Source organism: Eurosta solidaginis, chromosome 4, assembly GCF_040869045.1.
Source record: "Eurosta solidaginis isolate ZX-2024a chromosome 4, ASM4086904v1, whole genome shotgun sequence".
NCBI classification, from domain to species: domain Eukaryota; kingdom Metazoa; phylum Arthropoda; class Insecta; order Diptera; family Tephritidae; genus Eurosta; species Eurosta solidaginis.
The window spans coordinates 44,930,845-44,948,520 of record NC_090322.1 but is presented as its reverse complement, the minus strand read 5'-3'; positions in this window follow the sequence as shown (position 1 = coordinate 44,948,520).

The following is a 17,676-nucleotide window of genomic DNA, read 5'->3' as shown; positions in this document are numbered from 1 at the left end:
AAACGTGAAGCATTGCATCCTCACACAGATTACCTACCTATTTTTTATTTTATATTTATCTTAAAATCGTTTAGATATGTTCAAATTTCACCAAATGCTTACGTGTATAGCATATATTGTTGTCTGAGAAAATCATAGATACCGGTGGTATATATAGTATATATCCCATACAACCGATTGTTCAGATAAGAAACTTTGCGCAATTTCTTCCCCATTTTAACAGTTATAAGCTTCAAATTTCACCGATTGCTTACGTATATAGTATGTATTGTTGTGTCAAAAAATCATAGAGATCGGTGATATATATAATATATATATGATGGTATATATAGTATATATATATATAGTATATATATATTTTTTTTACGATTTCGGCCCCATTTTAACAGCTAGAAGCTTCAAATTTCACCAACTGCTTACGTGTATAGCATATATTGATGTCTGAAAAAATCATTGAGATCGGTGGTACACATAGTATATATCTCATACAACCGATTGTTCAGATAAGAAACTTTGCGCAATTTCTGCCCCGTTTTAACAGTTAGAAGCTTCAAATTTCACAAAATGCTTACGTATATAGCATATATTGTTGTCTGAAAAAATCATAGAGATCGGTCGTATATATATTATATACTTCATATAAACTGTCATTTTGACCCCTTTTTTACGGCTAGAATCTTCAAAATTCATCAAATTTCATCAAATAGTTACGTTTTCGTCATATATATTTGAAATACGTGATTCGTAGTCATAGTTTTTACACGCAGACCACAAAAAACTTGAAACTTTGCATCCTCACACAAAGTACCTACCTGTTTTTTATTTTATATTTTTCTTAAAAATCGTTAAGGTATGTAGATCTGTTCACTATATATTTCTTATCTTATACATCCGATTATTCGGAGATTACAACGGGATAAGATTATTGTTCAGCCCCATTCATGAAAGGTATGAAGTCTTCGGCACAGCCGAAGACAGTCCCGTTCTTACTTGTTTTTTTTTAATTCATAACTTTTTTTGAGTTGGATGAAAAAATTTGAAAAAATTCTGAAAAACGTCTTTCGTAAGCTAGAAAAAGAAGAAAAACTTTCAGCCAATTATAAAGGGGTCGGTTTCAAAGTTGGTCGAAATGATGTGGAATACCCCATATACAGGTATCCTTTTGATACATTTTAAGGGCGAAACAAATATTTTTCATGGGCATATCAATAGTCAAGATACAAAATTGATACTTTTAATTATACTTTTTATAATATTTATCGTTGCATTGATACCACGAAGTGATACCGTTTATAGTTTCATTTTTGCACATCGTGTATTAAATTAATAGTGACACTTTTTTTTTTGAGTGTAGCGTCTCGAGATATAGGCCAAAACGTGGACCCGGGTACCCCTAGAATGTCTTTTATGATTCGTGAAAAGAGAAGTGGAAATGAAACGCACTTGAAATTTGGAATTGATGGTGGAGGTGGATTTTTGAAAATTTGTCTTTCGGTCCAAGCGACGAATAGAAATCTCACCAATGAAGGACGAAGAACTTTGTACAAGGGAGCTGGTATTCCATCCAAGTTTAAGGATACTGGCGTAAAGAAATTGTTTTTGCTTGGAATTGTCGCTCATACTGAAGAAAATTATGAAAACGTAGATATGTTGTGGTCATTACTACAAATAGGTGGATATGAGGCGACTATAGCAACGGACTTGAAATTAGCCAACATTCTCACAGGAATTGCGTCCCATTCTTATTCTTTCAGGTGTACATGGTGTTCTCCTCACAAGGACCACCTAGATATTTGCGGAGAATACAGAACTGTAGAAACTTGTGCTAAAAATTATACTGCTTGGCGGGAGAGTGGTAGTAAGAAAGTTCAAGCAAAAAACCATGAAAATTGTGTGCATGTACCCATTATTTCTAGTAAAAAAGATACACAAATAATAGACATTATTCCTCCACCTGAACTTCATTTAATGTTAGGAGTCATCAACACACTTTATAAGCATATGAGCAAGGAGTTCGAAAAAGATGCTGCTGAATGGGCTAAAAAATGTAATGTTAGCCAGCAGTTTATTCATGGCGGACACGGCTTTGCAGGAAACGCGTGTCGAACACTTTTGAGAAAGTGGATATCTTGCGAAGTTCTTGTTCTTTGGGATGCTTGAAATATGTTTGCTGCTTTGCCGACTTCAATAATGTAATAACTTCATGTTTTTCCAGTGATCTCAAAATAACTTATGAAGAAGATATAAAAAAATTCGCAAAAAGCTACAAAGATTTGGCGATTTCTGTCACTGCTAAGGTTCATGCTGTCTTTTTTCATGTTCCTGAGTTTTGTAAAAGGACACAGCAAGGTCTTGGATTTTATAGCGAGCAAGCTATGGAATCAGTACACGCTGATTTCAAAACGATTTGGAAAAATTGCAAGGTTCCAAAAGACCATACAGATTATGGAAGAAGACTACTCCAAGCAGTGCGAGAGAATAATTCAAGGCACATATAATAATGTAATGTTTCCCCTGTAGTTAAAGTCATTGTTTCTTTTTCTCAAGATTTCTAAACAATTCTAATAAAAGAATATAATTTATGAATTTTGTATGGACACATGGTTCCAGAAAAAATTTATTATTTACATACTTTTATGTTTTCTCATTAAAAAAAAAAATTGGTAAAAATAATAGAATCCATGGATCTTATATCAAAAAAGTTGTACTGATTTTTTGTAATTTTCAAAATTTAAATCGAATTTTCCCAAAAACGGCTCGGGGGAAAAAGCTTAAATTTTGGATTCTGGCTTAATTTGGTCCATAAAATAAGAATCCACGAGAAAATCGGTTGTGCTGTGACCCTTCAATTAAACTTGTTTCAGGCATACCGTGATACGTTTGCGGACCACCATCAGCCGATCATTGTTCGTTTTTAACGACCGTGATCACGACTGTGCTGATTTGATGCTGGAGAAAATTATACTAGCTGCAGAACTTAACCGCACTGGAACAATATACTATACCCGCGCTGTTAGTTCTGCTTACTCCAAGCTGGAAAAAGAAGCGGTAAAGATGAGTTTGATGGTGAATGAGGACAAAACGAAGTACCTGCTGTCATCGAGCAAAGAGTCAACGCATATGCGCCTTGGCAACCACGCTACTGTTGGCAGCCATAATTTCGAAATAATAAAAGACTTCGTTTATTTGGGAACCAGCATCAACACTAGCAACAACATCAGCACTGAAATCCAGCGAAGAATCAATCTTGCCAATAAATGCTACTTTGGACTAGGTAGGCAATTGAAAAGTAAAGTCCTCTCTCGGCGAACGAAAATCATACTCTACAAGTCACTTATCGTACCCGTCCTGCTATATGGGGCAGAAGCATGGACCATGACAACAGCAGATGAAGCGGCTTTGGGAGTGTTCGAGAGAAAAGTTCTTCGAAAGATTTATGGACCTCTACGCGTTGGCGATGGCGAGTACCGAAGAAGATTTAATGATGAGCTGTACGAGCTATACGCAGACATCAACATAGTCCAGCGAATTAAAACGCAGCGGCTGCGCTGGCTAGGCCATGTTATGCGAATGAAAGATGATGCTCCGGCCAATAAAGTGTTTCTATCGGAACCCGCCTATGGAAGCAGAGGTAGAAGGCGGCCCCCACTCCGTTGGAAGGACCAGGTGGAAAACGATTTAAACTCCCTTGGTGTGACCAATTGGCGCCGGTTGGCGGAGCGAAGGAGCGACTGGCGCGCCTTGTTGGACGGCCATAACCGTTTAGACGGTTAAGCGCCAATTAAGTAAGTAAGATCACGACACGATGACGATCGAACAGAGTTGCCAAAAGTAAAATATTGCATACAAATAACTGATAATAAAATTTGGGGAATATTTTGAATAAGGTGCCACGATTTTCCAACTTTTTTTTCTTTCGAGGGGGCGGGGGTCCTAAAAATCACAAAATTATTATCCGCAACTCTAGGAAACTCTTAGTTTGTGAAATATAAGATTTTTAATTTCCAAATTTAGTAAAATTTCAACTTAAGTCCTGTTATGGATACGCATTTACAATGGAAGCAGTAAGGAAGGCGGTCGGCATGATGTGTTGGTGCACAGTGGCTAGTCATTGTCGGCTGGGGCGGGTCCTTGCCAACCGTACTGTTCCTGCGCCATAATCAGAAAAAAATTCCTATCATGCCTATCAAAACCAAGATCTGTCAATTCAAAAAAAAAAAACGGCAGGAGCGCAGAGACCGACTCAAAACGCTTATAAATTCAAACTAAAACAACATCCGGTCGAACCGGATGTCACGGACAGACCGTTAAACCTTCAAAAATTTAAATTCAAATTCAAAAAAAACTAAACGCAAAAAAAATTACCGAACCGGACATGACCGGTTACTAACTCTAAAATCAAAAAAAAGACTGCTGAAAATTAAAATAAAAAGCTGAAAATTAAAATGAAAGAAGAAAAGGGCCGAATATATCTTGGGGGTGCCGCGGGTGTTGTTGCGACGCCCGGTGCTTGTCCCACCCTCAAATCCATGGCCACCGACGCACCTATTTTTCGGTGGCCCCTTACCTGTATTACCTAGTGCCTTCTAAATCAAAAGGACTGCCAGCATTCCCATTTTAAATACTTATTTATTTACAATTCATTTCATATATGAAAATACATAAGCTAGGTATGTAGACACTTGTAATAGCATACAATCTAATTACTTCCAATTAAAACATTCCTTCCGATATTATGTATGTAACTTATTCTTATTAAATTCAAATGTGTAAATTTTGTTAATTTTCCCTCTTATTTTGGGTTGCCCTTATATATATATAATTTTTTTTTTTATAAATCTCTATAAATTGTCTGTGTAGGTAAACATTCAGGTATATTGTATTATACCATCTCCCTCTCTTCACGTGCATACATATATGAATGTTAAGTATTGCTGATTTTGCATCGTAAGCGCGCTTGATAATTTTATGCCATGAACTGTATATAATTAGAGTACCAAACACAACAAGTTTTCCAAAATTATAAACTTTTCAAAGGGATTATTTGTTTTTATGGCTTCAATTAAAACTTGTTGGTTCAATTAAAAAAAAATGCTGACCAAAAGAAAGAGCAATGACGGCAATCTGTTATTAGTTAATGTTTCCCTTATTTAGAATTTTATGAATAAAAAAAAAACGTTTATATGTAGTACATTTATCGATTGAATGGCGTAGTAAGGAAATTCATTGAATTGTTAGTCACTACGACAGGAATTAAGAATAAAACCTAGACCTGATTGATTCCTATAGATTGCTTACACATTCATGTATCTGAAATAAAGGGCACTGGTACACTTCATAAATATGTCATAAGTATGTGGCCACATACCCATTGCCTTATTAATGCAATATTACTATACACCTAATGGTTGTTCGGTCTTTTCTTCATATAGGTTAATTTAGGTTGTGTTGGTTTCTTCTTGTTTACAATTCATTTAGTAGCTGAGCAGCAATTTTGTTAAAATTTACATTCATTCCAATGGAGTTAGCAATGCGCATATGTGCTACCAGTTTATTAAAGTATTACATAATATAATATACTATTTCGAACATATGTACGTCGTTTTAATAATGTCCCTGAGCTCGCTTTATTTTCTATTCTTAGGTTGACGTATCTAATTTGGTTACAATAAGTTCATTTTCATCTCACTAATAAGTAAGAAAATGCAAAGAAAAATTGCATTTAAATAAATAAGTCAACCGTAGCTAAGCTCCAGTATAGTTAGACTGTAGTGTCCTAAATACGACAACGCTCGCCAGTGTGCATAAAATTATATGTATGTACTAGTTATATATATATAAATAGATTCCTAAGTTTGTGAAACTAAAAGTAAGTGTTACTGAAGCGCATAAAAAAAAATAAAAGGAACCTAACCCCTTAAATGCGAGAATTCTTAAGTAAAGGTTTAGGTACAACTTCTAAATTTTTTGTGGTCTAATCCTAATTTCCCTTTTCTGTTTATTTTAATTAAGAAAATAATGCATTTAGTTTTGTCCAATTTCTAAAGTTTACGTTCTAACTAGTGTTGGGAACTATCGAATGAAAACTATCGAGTTATTCGATAGTTCACTAATTTTCATTCATTCGATAGTCATTTGAAATTCGTTCATTACTATTTTTTCGAATTACTAGTTTTAGGTATGAATGATTCGTTCACTACTATTTTTTCGAGTTACTAGTTTTAGGTATGAATGATTCGTTCATTACTATTTTTTCGAATTACTAGTTTTAGGTATGAATGATTCGTTCACTACTATTTTTCCGAGTTACTAGTTTTATGTATGAACGATTCGTTCATTACTATTTTATCGAACTACTAGTTTTTGGTGTGAATGATTCGCTCATTACTATTTCTTCGAATCGTTCGTTCTTTTTAAATTTTTGCTGTGCATATATCAGTGTTAAAAAGATACTAAAATAAATTTAACATACGTCAACCTAATCGACAAACGTTTTAAGCGTGGTAATTATTAAATATTTTTAACTGAGGAAGTGATTTTAACGATTTAATTTGTGTAGATATTTATAATGCGGCCTGGATTGAAGAGATCTTCCGTTTGGGGGTTTTTTACTAAAAATGGCAATGAAGTTAAATGCCATATATGCAAAAGAATTTTTAAATTTTCTGGCAACACATCAAATTTAAATGACCATCTACGCCGTAAGCATCCGTCTTCCTCAGAACATAGGAATCTAACTTCAGGAGAAATAGCGCCAGTAATTTCAGAAGAGGAACGTAGTTCCACTTCTCTTTCGTCAACTACTGCAGGAAGTGCAGCGCGCAGTTCGTTAACAGTACCTACCGAAGACATTTCCAATAGTGGATGTTTGAGAAGGACTGTTCAAACAAAATTATTTGTTACCAGCACACGTTCTGAGCTCTCAGAGCAAGAAAAAAATAATATTGATGAATCTCTTTTAAAGATGATTACAAAAGACTTGCAGCCGCTTTCCATCGTTGACAATGTAGGATTCGTAGAATATACAAAAAAGCTTCAGCCATTATATTCCTTGCCAAACAGAAAAGTTTTATCAAATACAATGCTACCTTTTAAATACAATGAAGTAAGAAAGAAACTGCATGACTTGCTCAACATTGTAACACATATTTCAGTTACAACTGATATGTGGACTTCTGATAGTCAAAAATCTTTTTTGTCAGTTACTAGTCATTTCGTTCGGGATAACAAAATGATTTCTGCAGTTTTATCAACAAAGGAAATTTTAGGAAATCATACCTCCCAAAATATAGCTACAGAATTGAAGTTAATATTTGATGAGTGGTCCGTTTTTGACAAAATAGTTACTGTAGTAAGTGATAACTGAGCTAATATTAAAAAGGCTATAATTGAAATGCTACAGAAGCACCACCACCCATGTGTAGCGCATACATTAAATTTATGTGTAATTGATGCCATCAAAGCTGTTCCACAAGTTACTGTGCTCATAAACAAGTGTCGTGCCATAGTCACTTACTTTAACCATAGTTCTCAAGCGACGGAAAAATTAAAAAATATGCAAAAGCAAATGGGCGTTACTGAACTGAGGTTAAAACAAGATGTCCCTACCCGGTGGAATTCCACCCTTATAATGATGGAGCGCATATGCTTGGTAAAAGAACCACTCTCTGCCATAATAACTTCTTTACCAAATGCTCCTGATTTCCTCAATTCATCAGAATGGGAAACATTGTTGGACTACACTAATCTTTTCAAGCCCGTAGAGGCCATGACAATCGAATTGTCAGGAGAAAATTATCCCACGATGTCACTGGTAGTGCCCCTAATCAGAGGTCTTCAATACGCAGTACGAAATCGCAAAATGAAAACTGTAGAGGGAGAAAGTTTGAAGAGCAGATTGTTAGAGGTGGTTTGGAGACGATTAGGGCAGTTGGAGTCTGACAAAATGTGCGCCAAATCAACATTCCTAGATCCCAGGTTTAAAAAAATTGCGTTCGGTAATGAAATTAATGCAAATAATACAACAAAATGGCTAGTGGAAGAAGTAACTTCCCTAATACGGCAACAAAACACAAGTGTTTCTACCAACACCCCAAGAGAAGTATCGGTCGATAAAAGCGAAGTATCTCTCTGGGACCTTCTCGATGAAAAAGTTGCTGAAGCAAAAAAAATTTGTCAAAACGCGCCCAATGTGAATGCAAATATTCAGTTGGAGCAATATCTAAGGCAAAATTTTGTTGATCGCTCAAATAATCCCCTAGACTATTGGAATCGTAGCCAGTCAACATTTCCGGAACTATATATGCTTTCGAAAAAATATTTATGTATACCCGCAACATCGGTTCCGTCAGAACGAGTTTTCTCGAAAGCAGGGCAAATAATTAACGACAGGAGAAACCGACTTAAAAGAGATAAACTAGATATGATAATATTTTTGAACAGCAATTTAAACATTGAAGGTATTTTTCATGTCAACTCGATGTACATACTTGTATTATTTACTTTACAATCAATTTTTTTAGGGGTTTAATAACACAATCAGTTGCCATCTCTGCGGCGAAAATTTAATATAGACCCTCATGCACTATCCGATTTTGGCTAGAACAACTATAGCGACTTTTAGTATTTAAGTGCTTGAAATATTTGTTTTATGTTTCTTTTATAAGTGAAATTTAATGTGCAATTTTTATATTAATTAAATGTGACCTGAATTTTGAAAAAAAAAAAAAAAACAGTAGCTTATGTATAAGTTAAGGCAATCAATAATGCCTCTGAAACATATTTGAATAATACAGATAAAAATCCATTTTAAGTAACCTTCTTTCCTGAGGTTGTTGTTGTTGTAGAGGCATAAAATCTCCCACAGGTTTGGGGGAGATCAAAAAACTCTGTGGGTTGCGAACCAAAGTCATTTGCATATCATTCATGCGCTTTGCATAACATGTAACAAAGGCATTTAAATTGAATATTTTCATTATTTACTTCAAACACAATTTACACCATTTTAGTCATATTTAACGTTTTTGTTACGTTCCAATGTAGCGTGATCCAAATACGGATAGAAATTTAACATACAAATGCAACAACAAATTGATCCATATGGTTCACATTGTTGTCGCCTTGGCATGTTAAATCTCTAGCCGTATCTGGATCACGTTTCATTGGAACACGACGTTTTTTGTCTTATATAGGTTTGTTCTTTAGCTACCCCGAGGGGTAACTAAAACAGCTTCTGGCAAGCTAAAGAACAAATCAAATGAATGAATGAATGAATGAAAAAATTCGTTCGATAGTTAAAATCATTCAGTAACTAACTATCGATAGTTGAATTCATTCGATAGTTCCCAACACTAGTTCTAACTACTTTGGCAGCGACTCACCCGATAGGCTAATACCTACTTAGCCAGCAAGAGGCTGTGGTTGTTGTTATTACTGGTGCAAGACCGGTTTAATTGTTACGGCCTGTTGTTGTCGTTATTGCTGGTGCAAGGTCAGTTTAATTGTTGCGGCCTGTTGGGGTTGTTATTGCTGGTGCAAGGCCGGTTTAATTCGGTGGGCCTATATGAAGCGGCCTTTGCAGTTATTATCGTGGCCGGCGGTTGTTGCGTCCGGTTTATTTCGGTGGGCCTATATAAAGCGGCCTTTCTGTTGTTGTTGGTGGTGGTGGTTGGTTACAGCGGCCTATATGAAGCGGCCTTTCTGTTGTTGTTGGTGGTGGTGGTTGGTTACAGCGGCCTATATGAAGCGGCCTTTCTGTTGTTGTTGGTGGTGGTGGTTGGTTACAGTGGCCTTTCTGTTGTTGTTGGTGGTGGTGGTTGGTTACAGCGGCCTATATGTTGTTGTGCGAGCAGTGGTTGTCGTCGTAATATTAAACTGCCCCTTTTACAGAGGGTATTTCTTTACCTCACACTATTCTTATAGGGGCTTTTTTTAAAAAAAAATTAACGCGTTCTTGAAATCCTGCTAACATTCACCAGCACTCACACAGCCGACCAACAAATTACGCCCGCAACCGTAGCCCAAGCACACCACGTATTCACTTCATATAATTACAGAAAATCTCGTTTGGATTTTTCGCTTTAAGTTACTTTATGCTCTATTTCCAATATGCGCACCTAAGAGCCCATAGTTTATAGGTAATGCTTTTCGCAAAGTTGTAAGGTTCACGGCGTTGCTATGATCTAAATTCCCTGGCAAAACCCAACCGATACCAACGCTTGCAATCATAGTACAGGTTTACAAGTATGATATGTATGAGAAGGAAGCATTTCCTTTCCTTTTCTAACACATTGCAGTTTGACACTTCGGTCAGTGTCAAACTATTGTGGAACTCAGTGGAACCTGCGTGGGACATGCGTTTGACACTGAACGAAGTGTAAAAATTACCGGGGTTGCTGTCGTTGGAAGCGACGCAGGGAAACAAAAAAAGGAGCGGAATATCAGATATGGGTTGCTGTGATGGTAAATTTTTTGAACGAATTTAGTATGAAAATGTAGTGCACCTATATGGGTCCTACAGAAAATTATACAAAAGTCTTGATTTAGGGTATCTGAGGACGCGTAGTAATTCCAGTATTAACAATACAAACACGGGTGCTAAGTTTTTCTACCCGTTCAAAAGTTCTCGGCGAAAAACAGTGTGAAACCGAGGTTGACTGCAATAACCCGTCCAAAAATGTGGAAAGAGAAATGAAAATACGCGTTTTGTCCTTTTATCAATAGCCCAAAGACGAAAAAGTAATCGAATTATTGGAAGCGAGCAAAAACGCGTCTATTAATACCTCCCCCCACGGTTTTGGTCGTGTTTTAGCAATCGTCCCCGGTAATAAAGTATCACAATTTGTTAATTAAAATTGTCGAAAACATATGGATTCTAAAGAAGGATGTAATTAAGTGCTCGCTTGAAAGTAAATAAGGGCATTTCTTTGTAAAATTACGATAAAAATTTTACGCAGTTTTCGTTAGCAGATACTACACTTTTCTTGGACCTAAGAAGTACAACAGTGCCAAATACCATCCACAAAAAAAACGAACAAGAACAAGCATTTTATCAGGTGAGCGTGGCTGTGTATGTGCATGCTGCTACATATCCTACTTGTAGACCTGTACTATGCTTGCAATCTAAGTTCTAATCTTCTGCCCAAAATGGCCGACCGCGCCATGGTATTGTGGAAAAACTTTCGTTCCATTATTGCGACTGCGCAGTGGAACGGCGCCGTTAAATCGCATGATTTAACTGTGGTTGCCATGGTAGAACCATACAAGGTGGTAGTCGCGGTGACAATCCTGCAGCCATCATTAAAAGTTCGATATATTTCGGTTTTGTGAACCGATGGACTAATGTCAAAATCATACTGCGCTGAAAGTTAATGTGTCAATTCGTATGAACCTACTAGTCAGCTGTCACCTTGGATAGTTACGCCACGGTGGTTGCCGTTATTGGGAATTTTCCCACATCGTTGGATTATTTCGTGATGCCACCTGCGCGAAATTAACAAAATTTTGTTTCAACCACCCCAGGCAGACATGAGTGAGGGTGAATCCTACTTTTTCCCTATCACTAGCCAACTGGTACGTTCCAAGGTTGAATCCCCCAGGTGGACCATAACAGTCCTGCACTTAAAATTCGGGTCGCACATTTCGATAGCGGTATCAAAAGACGCGCATTTGCGTCAAGATTCACAATCTGAAAGCAGAAACTATATTTTTCATCGCGTTTAAAAGTTATTCGCGGAAAACCTGTCGGTACTGTTGTCGCTTTTTTCGTTGTTGCAGTCATGGCGCAACCATACAAGGTGGCAGCATGGTGACATACCTACTAACATAAATAAAAGTTCCATGTACTTTGTTTTTGTAAATCGATTGACTAATGTCAAAATCGTACTGCGCCGGAAGTTGATGTTTCAAATCATATTAAAAAAGTACAAATCAGCTGTCACCAGCATGGCGGATCTATACAAGGTGGCAGCATCGTGGCATACCCACAAACATAAATAGAAATTCCATGTACTTTGTTTTTGTAAATTCGATGGACAAATGTCAAAATCGTACTGCGCCGGAAGTTGATGTATCAAATCAAATAAAAAAAAGTTTATAATCAGCTCTCCCATGCTGCCACCTTGTATCGTTCGCCATGGGTTGCAGTCATGGTTCAACTATATACAGGTTGGCTCATCTGTAAAGCAACAAAATATGTCTGTTCAAATTGTCAAAATCTGTGTATTGGTGTTGGTGCGAATGGTATGGAATGGAAACATAAAACTTAGCAGTTTTTGTATGTGTAAGTAAAATGTTGCCAATGTGTTGGTAAAATCAGCTGATGAGATGAGCCAACCTGTACATAATTGAACCATGGTTGCAGTTAAACAAACGAAAACATATGAAGGTGGTGAATAGTGTTGCCAGCTCCGCAACAATTACTTTTTATCATGGTAGAACATTATAAGGTGGTGGCACGTCGACATAAATGCAAACAGACGCTATCAATGTATTTTGTTTTTGTAATTCTCTGAATAATTTTAAATTAATGTATTTAATTTAGCGAAACGCGAGATTTTTAAGTAAATATTAAAATTTTTTAGGCTTAAGTGCAGAATACATAGATTTGTCAAAAAAAAAAATCGGGTTTTATAGAGATTTTTATGCTGATTCCAACGGTATATTTCTTTTTTGGTGCAAATGAAAGGTTTTGGGGTAATTCCATGTCAAAAGGCGAAATTATGAATTTTTCAAATCAAAATATCTCTGAAACTAGTGGATGGATTTGAAAAATTAAAAAATCCAAATATAACTTATAAAAATACCTTCCATTTCATGTATATATATCTTTAACTTTTCTATATATGTATATATATCTTAACTTTCCTCTTGTGTATCTTGCCTAAGTTCAACTTTTTAGGAGATCTAACATTTTTAATTAATATTTATAAATAACACCTAAAGCAAATACGCTTAAGGTGACTTTTGCGTCGTTTTGGCACTTGCGTTGCGTCTACATCTGACTTTGAACACACGTGCTTTAATTGCTTCAATCCATAAGCAACGCAACGCCAACGTCAAAGCAACACACAAATAATTAAAAACTTACGTTCTTATTGAAGTTTCTTGAATTTTAGAAAAAAAAACCTATTTTCTATCGCCGTTCAACTAAATAAAAAACATAATTTTGTATTCATGTCGATTTCGTGATCGATCAGGAGAGACGGTGGAACATATCCTGCTGGAACGCGACGCAATCTGATGAGGGCACAATAGATCAGCGGTCGCAGTACAATCCCCAATAAATTTTCTATCTATCTTCATGTTATAAAAATAGTTGTATTTCATTTTTCCTCATGTCACAGGGGACCTTTTAACGTCCGTTATTTTAAAGTAACCCTTATTTGACGAATCACTGAACGATTTCTTTCAAATAAAGTGTGAACGCTAACACCGAAGATGGTGAAAACGGCCCCTGGAATTGTTATCTTATATAGCCAAAGAAAGTTATGCATAAGCAAAATTTAGTCAGCACAAAACAAATAGTTAGAGAAAATTTAGAATATAATGCATATGTATAAAATGCATGCAATTTATGAAATCATTTTTATTATATAAAATTAGTTTGACATATCAGATTTGTCAATGTTATTTTAGTCCTGCTACTTTTAACACATTTATAATATTTAAGAAGTAAGAAACATGATTAATGCTTACATTAATACGTGTTTCATTTATTTTCAGTGAGGAATAAGTTCGTAAAAATAACAAGCACGTTTTTATAAAGTGCATGTGAAGCTCCATAGATAAAATGAGTAATCATTTTCGTACTTAACTACACTCCATTTTGTGATTCAGGATTTCGGGCAAATTTTGAAAAAACTCCGAACATCAATTCCTTCATTATATGACATTCGACTGCCTAGTCCACTGCCTTCCACTCTATTCGCAACATAAGCTCTATTTAAGCTGCCAAACTATATAGTAAACAATGATTTTGAGTTTGCCATCTCCTTTTGACAATCCCTTCGGCCATGCAATGAAATAAATAAAATCAGCTGATGAGATGAGCCAACCATATAATTGAACCATGAGTATGTATAGAGCAATATTAGTTTCTTTATTCACGCAAATGCTAAATAACAAGAATATTCGTAGTATAAAATATAAAACTTATATTGCCCCTCTTCATTTACTTTCATTTTAAATTAAATTCACTTCGATAATTCTTTCAGACACAATTCCCATTGTGTACAGTACCAGTGTGTCAACTAAGCGATAAATGTCAAAATTACAAACAGCCTCGCTCACCTGATGCAAATCTCAGGTGTAGAGTTGCATTTTTGGTACATAAGAGTATTTTAAGCTGAGTTGCATTTGATAGTTTAATAAAACTTTGTAGTTTTAACAGATGAAATAGTTGCGGAAATATAAATAATAGAAGATTTGTAGCCTCCAACAATGCGGAAACATACCGAAAGCGAAATTTATTTAAATTAGAGTCAAAAAGGTCTAGAGAAACTTAACAGAATATAACATGTTTCCCTGAGGAAAATTTTCACTTCGATGGCTGTTTCACAAATGCATAAAGCAAAATTATATAAACGCTTTGGTCGCTTCAAAGCAAAGACAACACAAAGCGTTTGATTGTTTTCCGTATGGCGTCGTCAAAGCGTAGGCATGCAACCAAATCGTTTATGTAAATCTTTTGATGCTTCGCCCGACAGATGAGTTAAATTTATGGGAGCTCCTATATTTTGCCAAGCACAGTTTGTTGAATGTTAAAGGACTCAAAAAGTTGGGAAATTCTCAAAGGAGGATTTACAACTCTCTTCGCTTCAATGCGAAGAAAATGGCAAGGAGTCTCATTTTTATATTACGGGCCTGCCAAGGCTTCAGATCGATGCAACACAACCAAAGCGTATATGTAAATCCGCCTTAATTTCTGTCGCTGTGAAAGTCTCCCGCAAATAAAACGGTGCTGTGAGTGGAAGCAAACCAAAGAAGCGGGCAAAAATATGAATGAATGAAAGTTTAACTATTAGATACGTTTTTATGCAACAACATTGTTGTTTTTTCGTTTAAAAATGCTGTTACCAGGTTCTTTTATTACACAAATATAATGAACTTGGGTACAGAAATTCAGAAATCCTAGAAAATATTTTACCGATATACTTTGTTGTTGAGTTTAAAAAGTTTTTCACAAGAATTTGAAAAGCTCTACGTTTTCTATGCTGTTTACACTTAGAGAAGTAACCTTGTATAATAAATTAAATTTTTAATGAGAGTCAATAACTCTGAACTGAACAATTTTCGCCATGAAAAAAATTAAAATGCTGTGGAACAGGAGCAACTCTTTTGTGACTACATAAACCCTGTTTCAATCATCCCTGCCCAGAACCCTAATTGACCCGTTTCAACCGAAACAACAATGGCAACCCAGATTTTCCCGTTATGCTCACTTAAGCGAGTTTGTCAGAAAGAAGTCAACACACTTGTACTTATACCATGGTTCAACTATATACAGGTTGGCTCATCTGTAAAGCAACAAAATATGTCTGTTCAAATCGTCAAAATCTGTGTATTGGTGTTGGTGCGAATGGTATGGAATGGAAACATAAAACTTAGCAGTTTTTGTATGTGTAAGTAAAATGTTGCCAATGTGTTGGTTTCCTTTTGAGTTTGCCATCTCCTTTAAACAATCCCTTCGACCATGCAATGACATAAACAAAATCAGCTGATGAGATGAGCCAACCTGTACATAATTGAACCATGACTTATACACTATGACAATTCCTCTTTAGTACTTTGGCATATGATCCTCTGTGGGTGCTCCATGGAGTAATACAGTAAAAGTACTTTGGAAAGTACTCTCACGTATGTACTCTATGGAATACTCGCAAACAAAGCGAGAGTGGGACCACCTACTCCTCTTCTACGACATCTCAATGTTAATTGGAGCACATTTTTTGTATGAATACAGATTAGTTTTGAACACTCCGATACTTCTAAAGGAGTATTCCTTACACTACCCTTCAAAAAATGCGAGTACTCCATAAATAGTGTAAAGAATACTCCTTTAGGAGTATAGGAGGGTACAAAACTAATATGTATTCACACAAAGAATGTGCTCCAATTAACATTGCGATGTTCTTTCACTGTAGTACTCCATGGAGCACCCACAGAGGATCATATGCCAAAGTACTAAAGAGGAATTGTGTCGGAAAGAATTATTGGAGTGAATTTTATTTAAAATGTAAGTAAATGAAGATGGGCAATACAACTTTTATATTTTATACTACGAATATTCTTATGTTATTTAGCATTTGCGTGAATAAAGAAACTAATATTTCTCTATATATTTATATAGTATGTATACGTAAAACCAATGCGCGGTTGCATTTTATCAGAGTCGCCATAGTAAAATTTTAGGGTTGGATTTTATATAAGGTGCCACGATTTTCAAACTTTTGTTGATTTGTAGGGGTAGAGGGAGTCCTAAAAATCACAAAATTATCATCCGCAACTCTAGGAAACTCTTAGTTTATGAACTATAAACTTTTTAATTTCCAAATTTAGTAAAATTTCAACTTAAGTCCTGCCCTTAAAATTCGGGTCGCACATGTCGATAGCGGTATCAGAAGACGCGTATTTGCGTCAAGATTCAAAATCCGAAAGCAGAAACTATATTTTTTATCTCGTTTAAAAGTTATTCTCGGAAAACCCGTCGGTACTATTGTCGATTTTTTCGTTGTTGCAATTAAACAAACGAAAACATAGGAAGGTGGTGAATAGTGTTGCCAGCTCTGCAACAATGTATTTTTATCTTGGTAGAACATTATAAGGTGGGGGCACGTGATGTCCTTCTGCGTAGTACACCCTTCTGGGCTTAAGTGCAGAATACATACATTTGTCAAATTAAAAAAATTTATATGAGTATCGGTAGTGGTGTTTATGGTGAGTTTAACCGTATAATTTTTTTTTTTGTGCAAATAACTATAGGGGTAATTCCACGTCAAAAGGTAAGTAAAAGGGTGTACTACGCAGAAGGACATCACCGTGGCGGTAGCCAGGTACAGGTTGGCTCATCTCATCAGCTGATTTTATTTATGTCATTGCATGATCGAAGGGATTGTCAAAAGGAGATGGCAAACTCAAAATGAAACCAACACATTGGCAACATTTTACTTACACATACAAAAACTGCTAAGTTTTATATCTCCATTCCATACCATTCGCACCAACACCAATACACATATTTTGACAATTTGAACAGACATATTTTGTTGCTTTACAGATGAGCCAACCATGTATAGTTGAACCATGCACATACAAAAACGGCTAAGTTTTATGTTTCCATTCCATACCATTCGCACCAACACCAATAAACAGATTTTGACAATTTGAACAGACATATTTTGTTGCTTTACAGATGAGCCAACCATATAATTGAACAATGATACATACTATAGATATTAGGTTCCATTGGTGCGTGAACCAGATACGGATAGAAATTTAACATGCAAATGCAACGACAACGTTGTGATCCTCATTTATCTGGTTCAATTTCTGATCCGTATAGCAGTTCAGTTCGTTTCGTTTTCTGTAGTAGATTTTTTGACAGCTAACCACGTTTGAGTTGGTAGCACTCATGTCTCTACTATATGGTTGGCTCATCTCTACAGCAATAACATACCT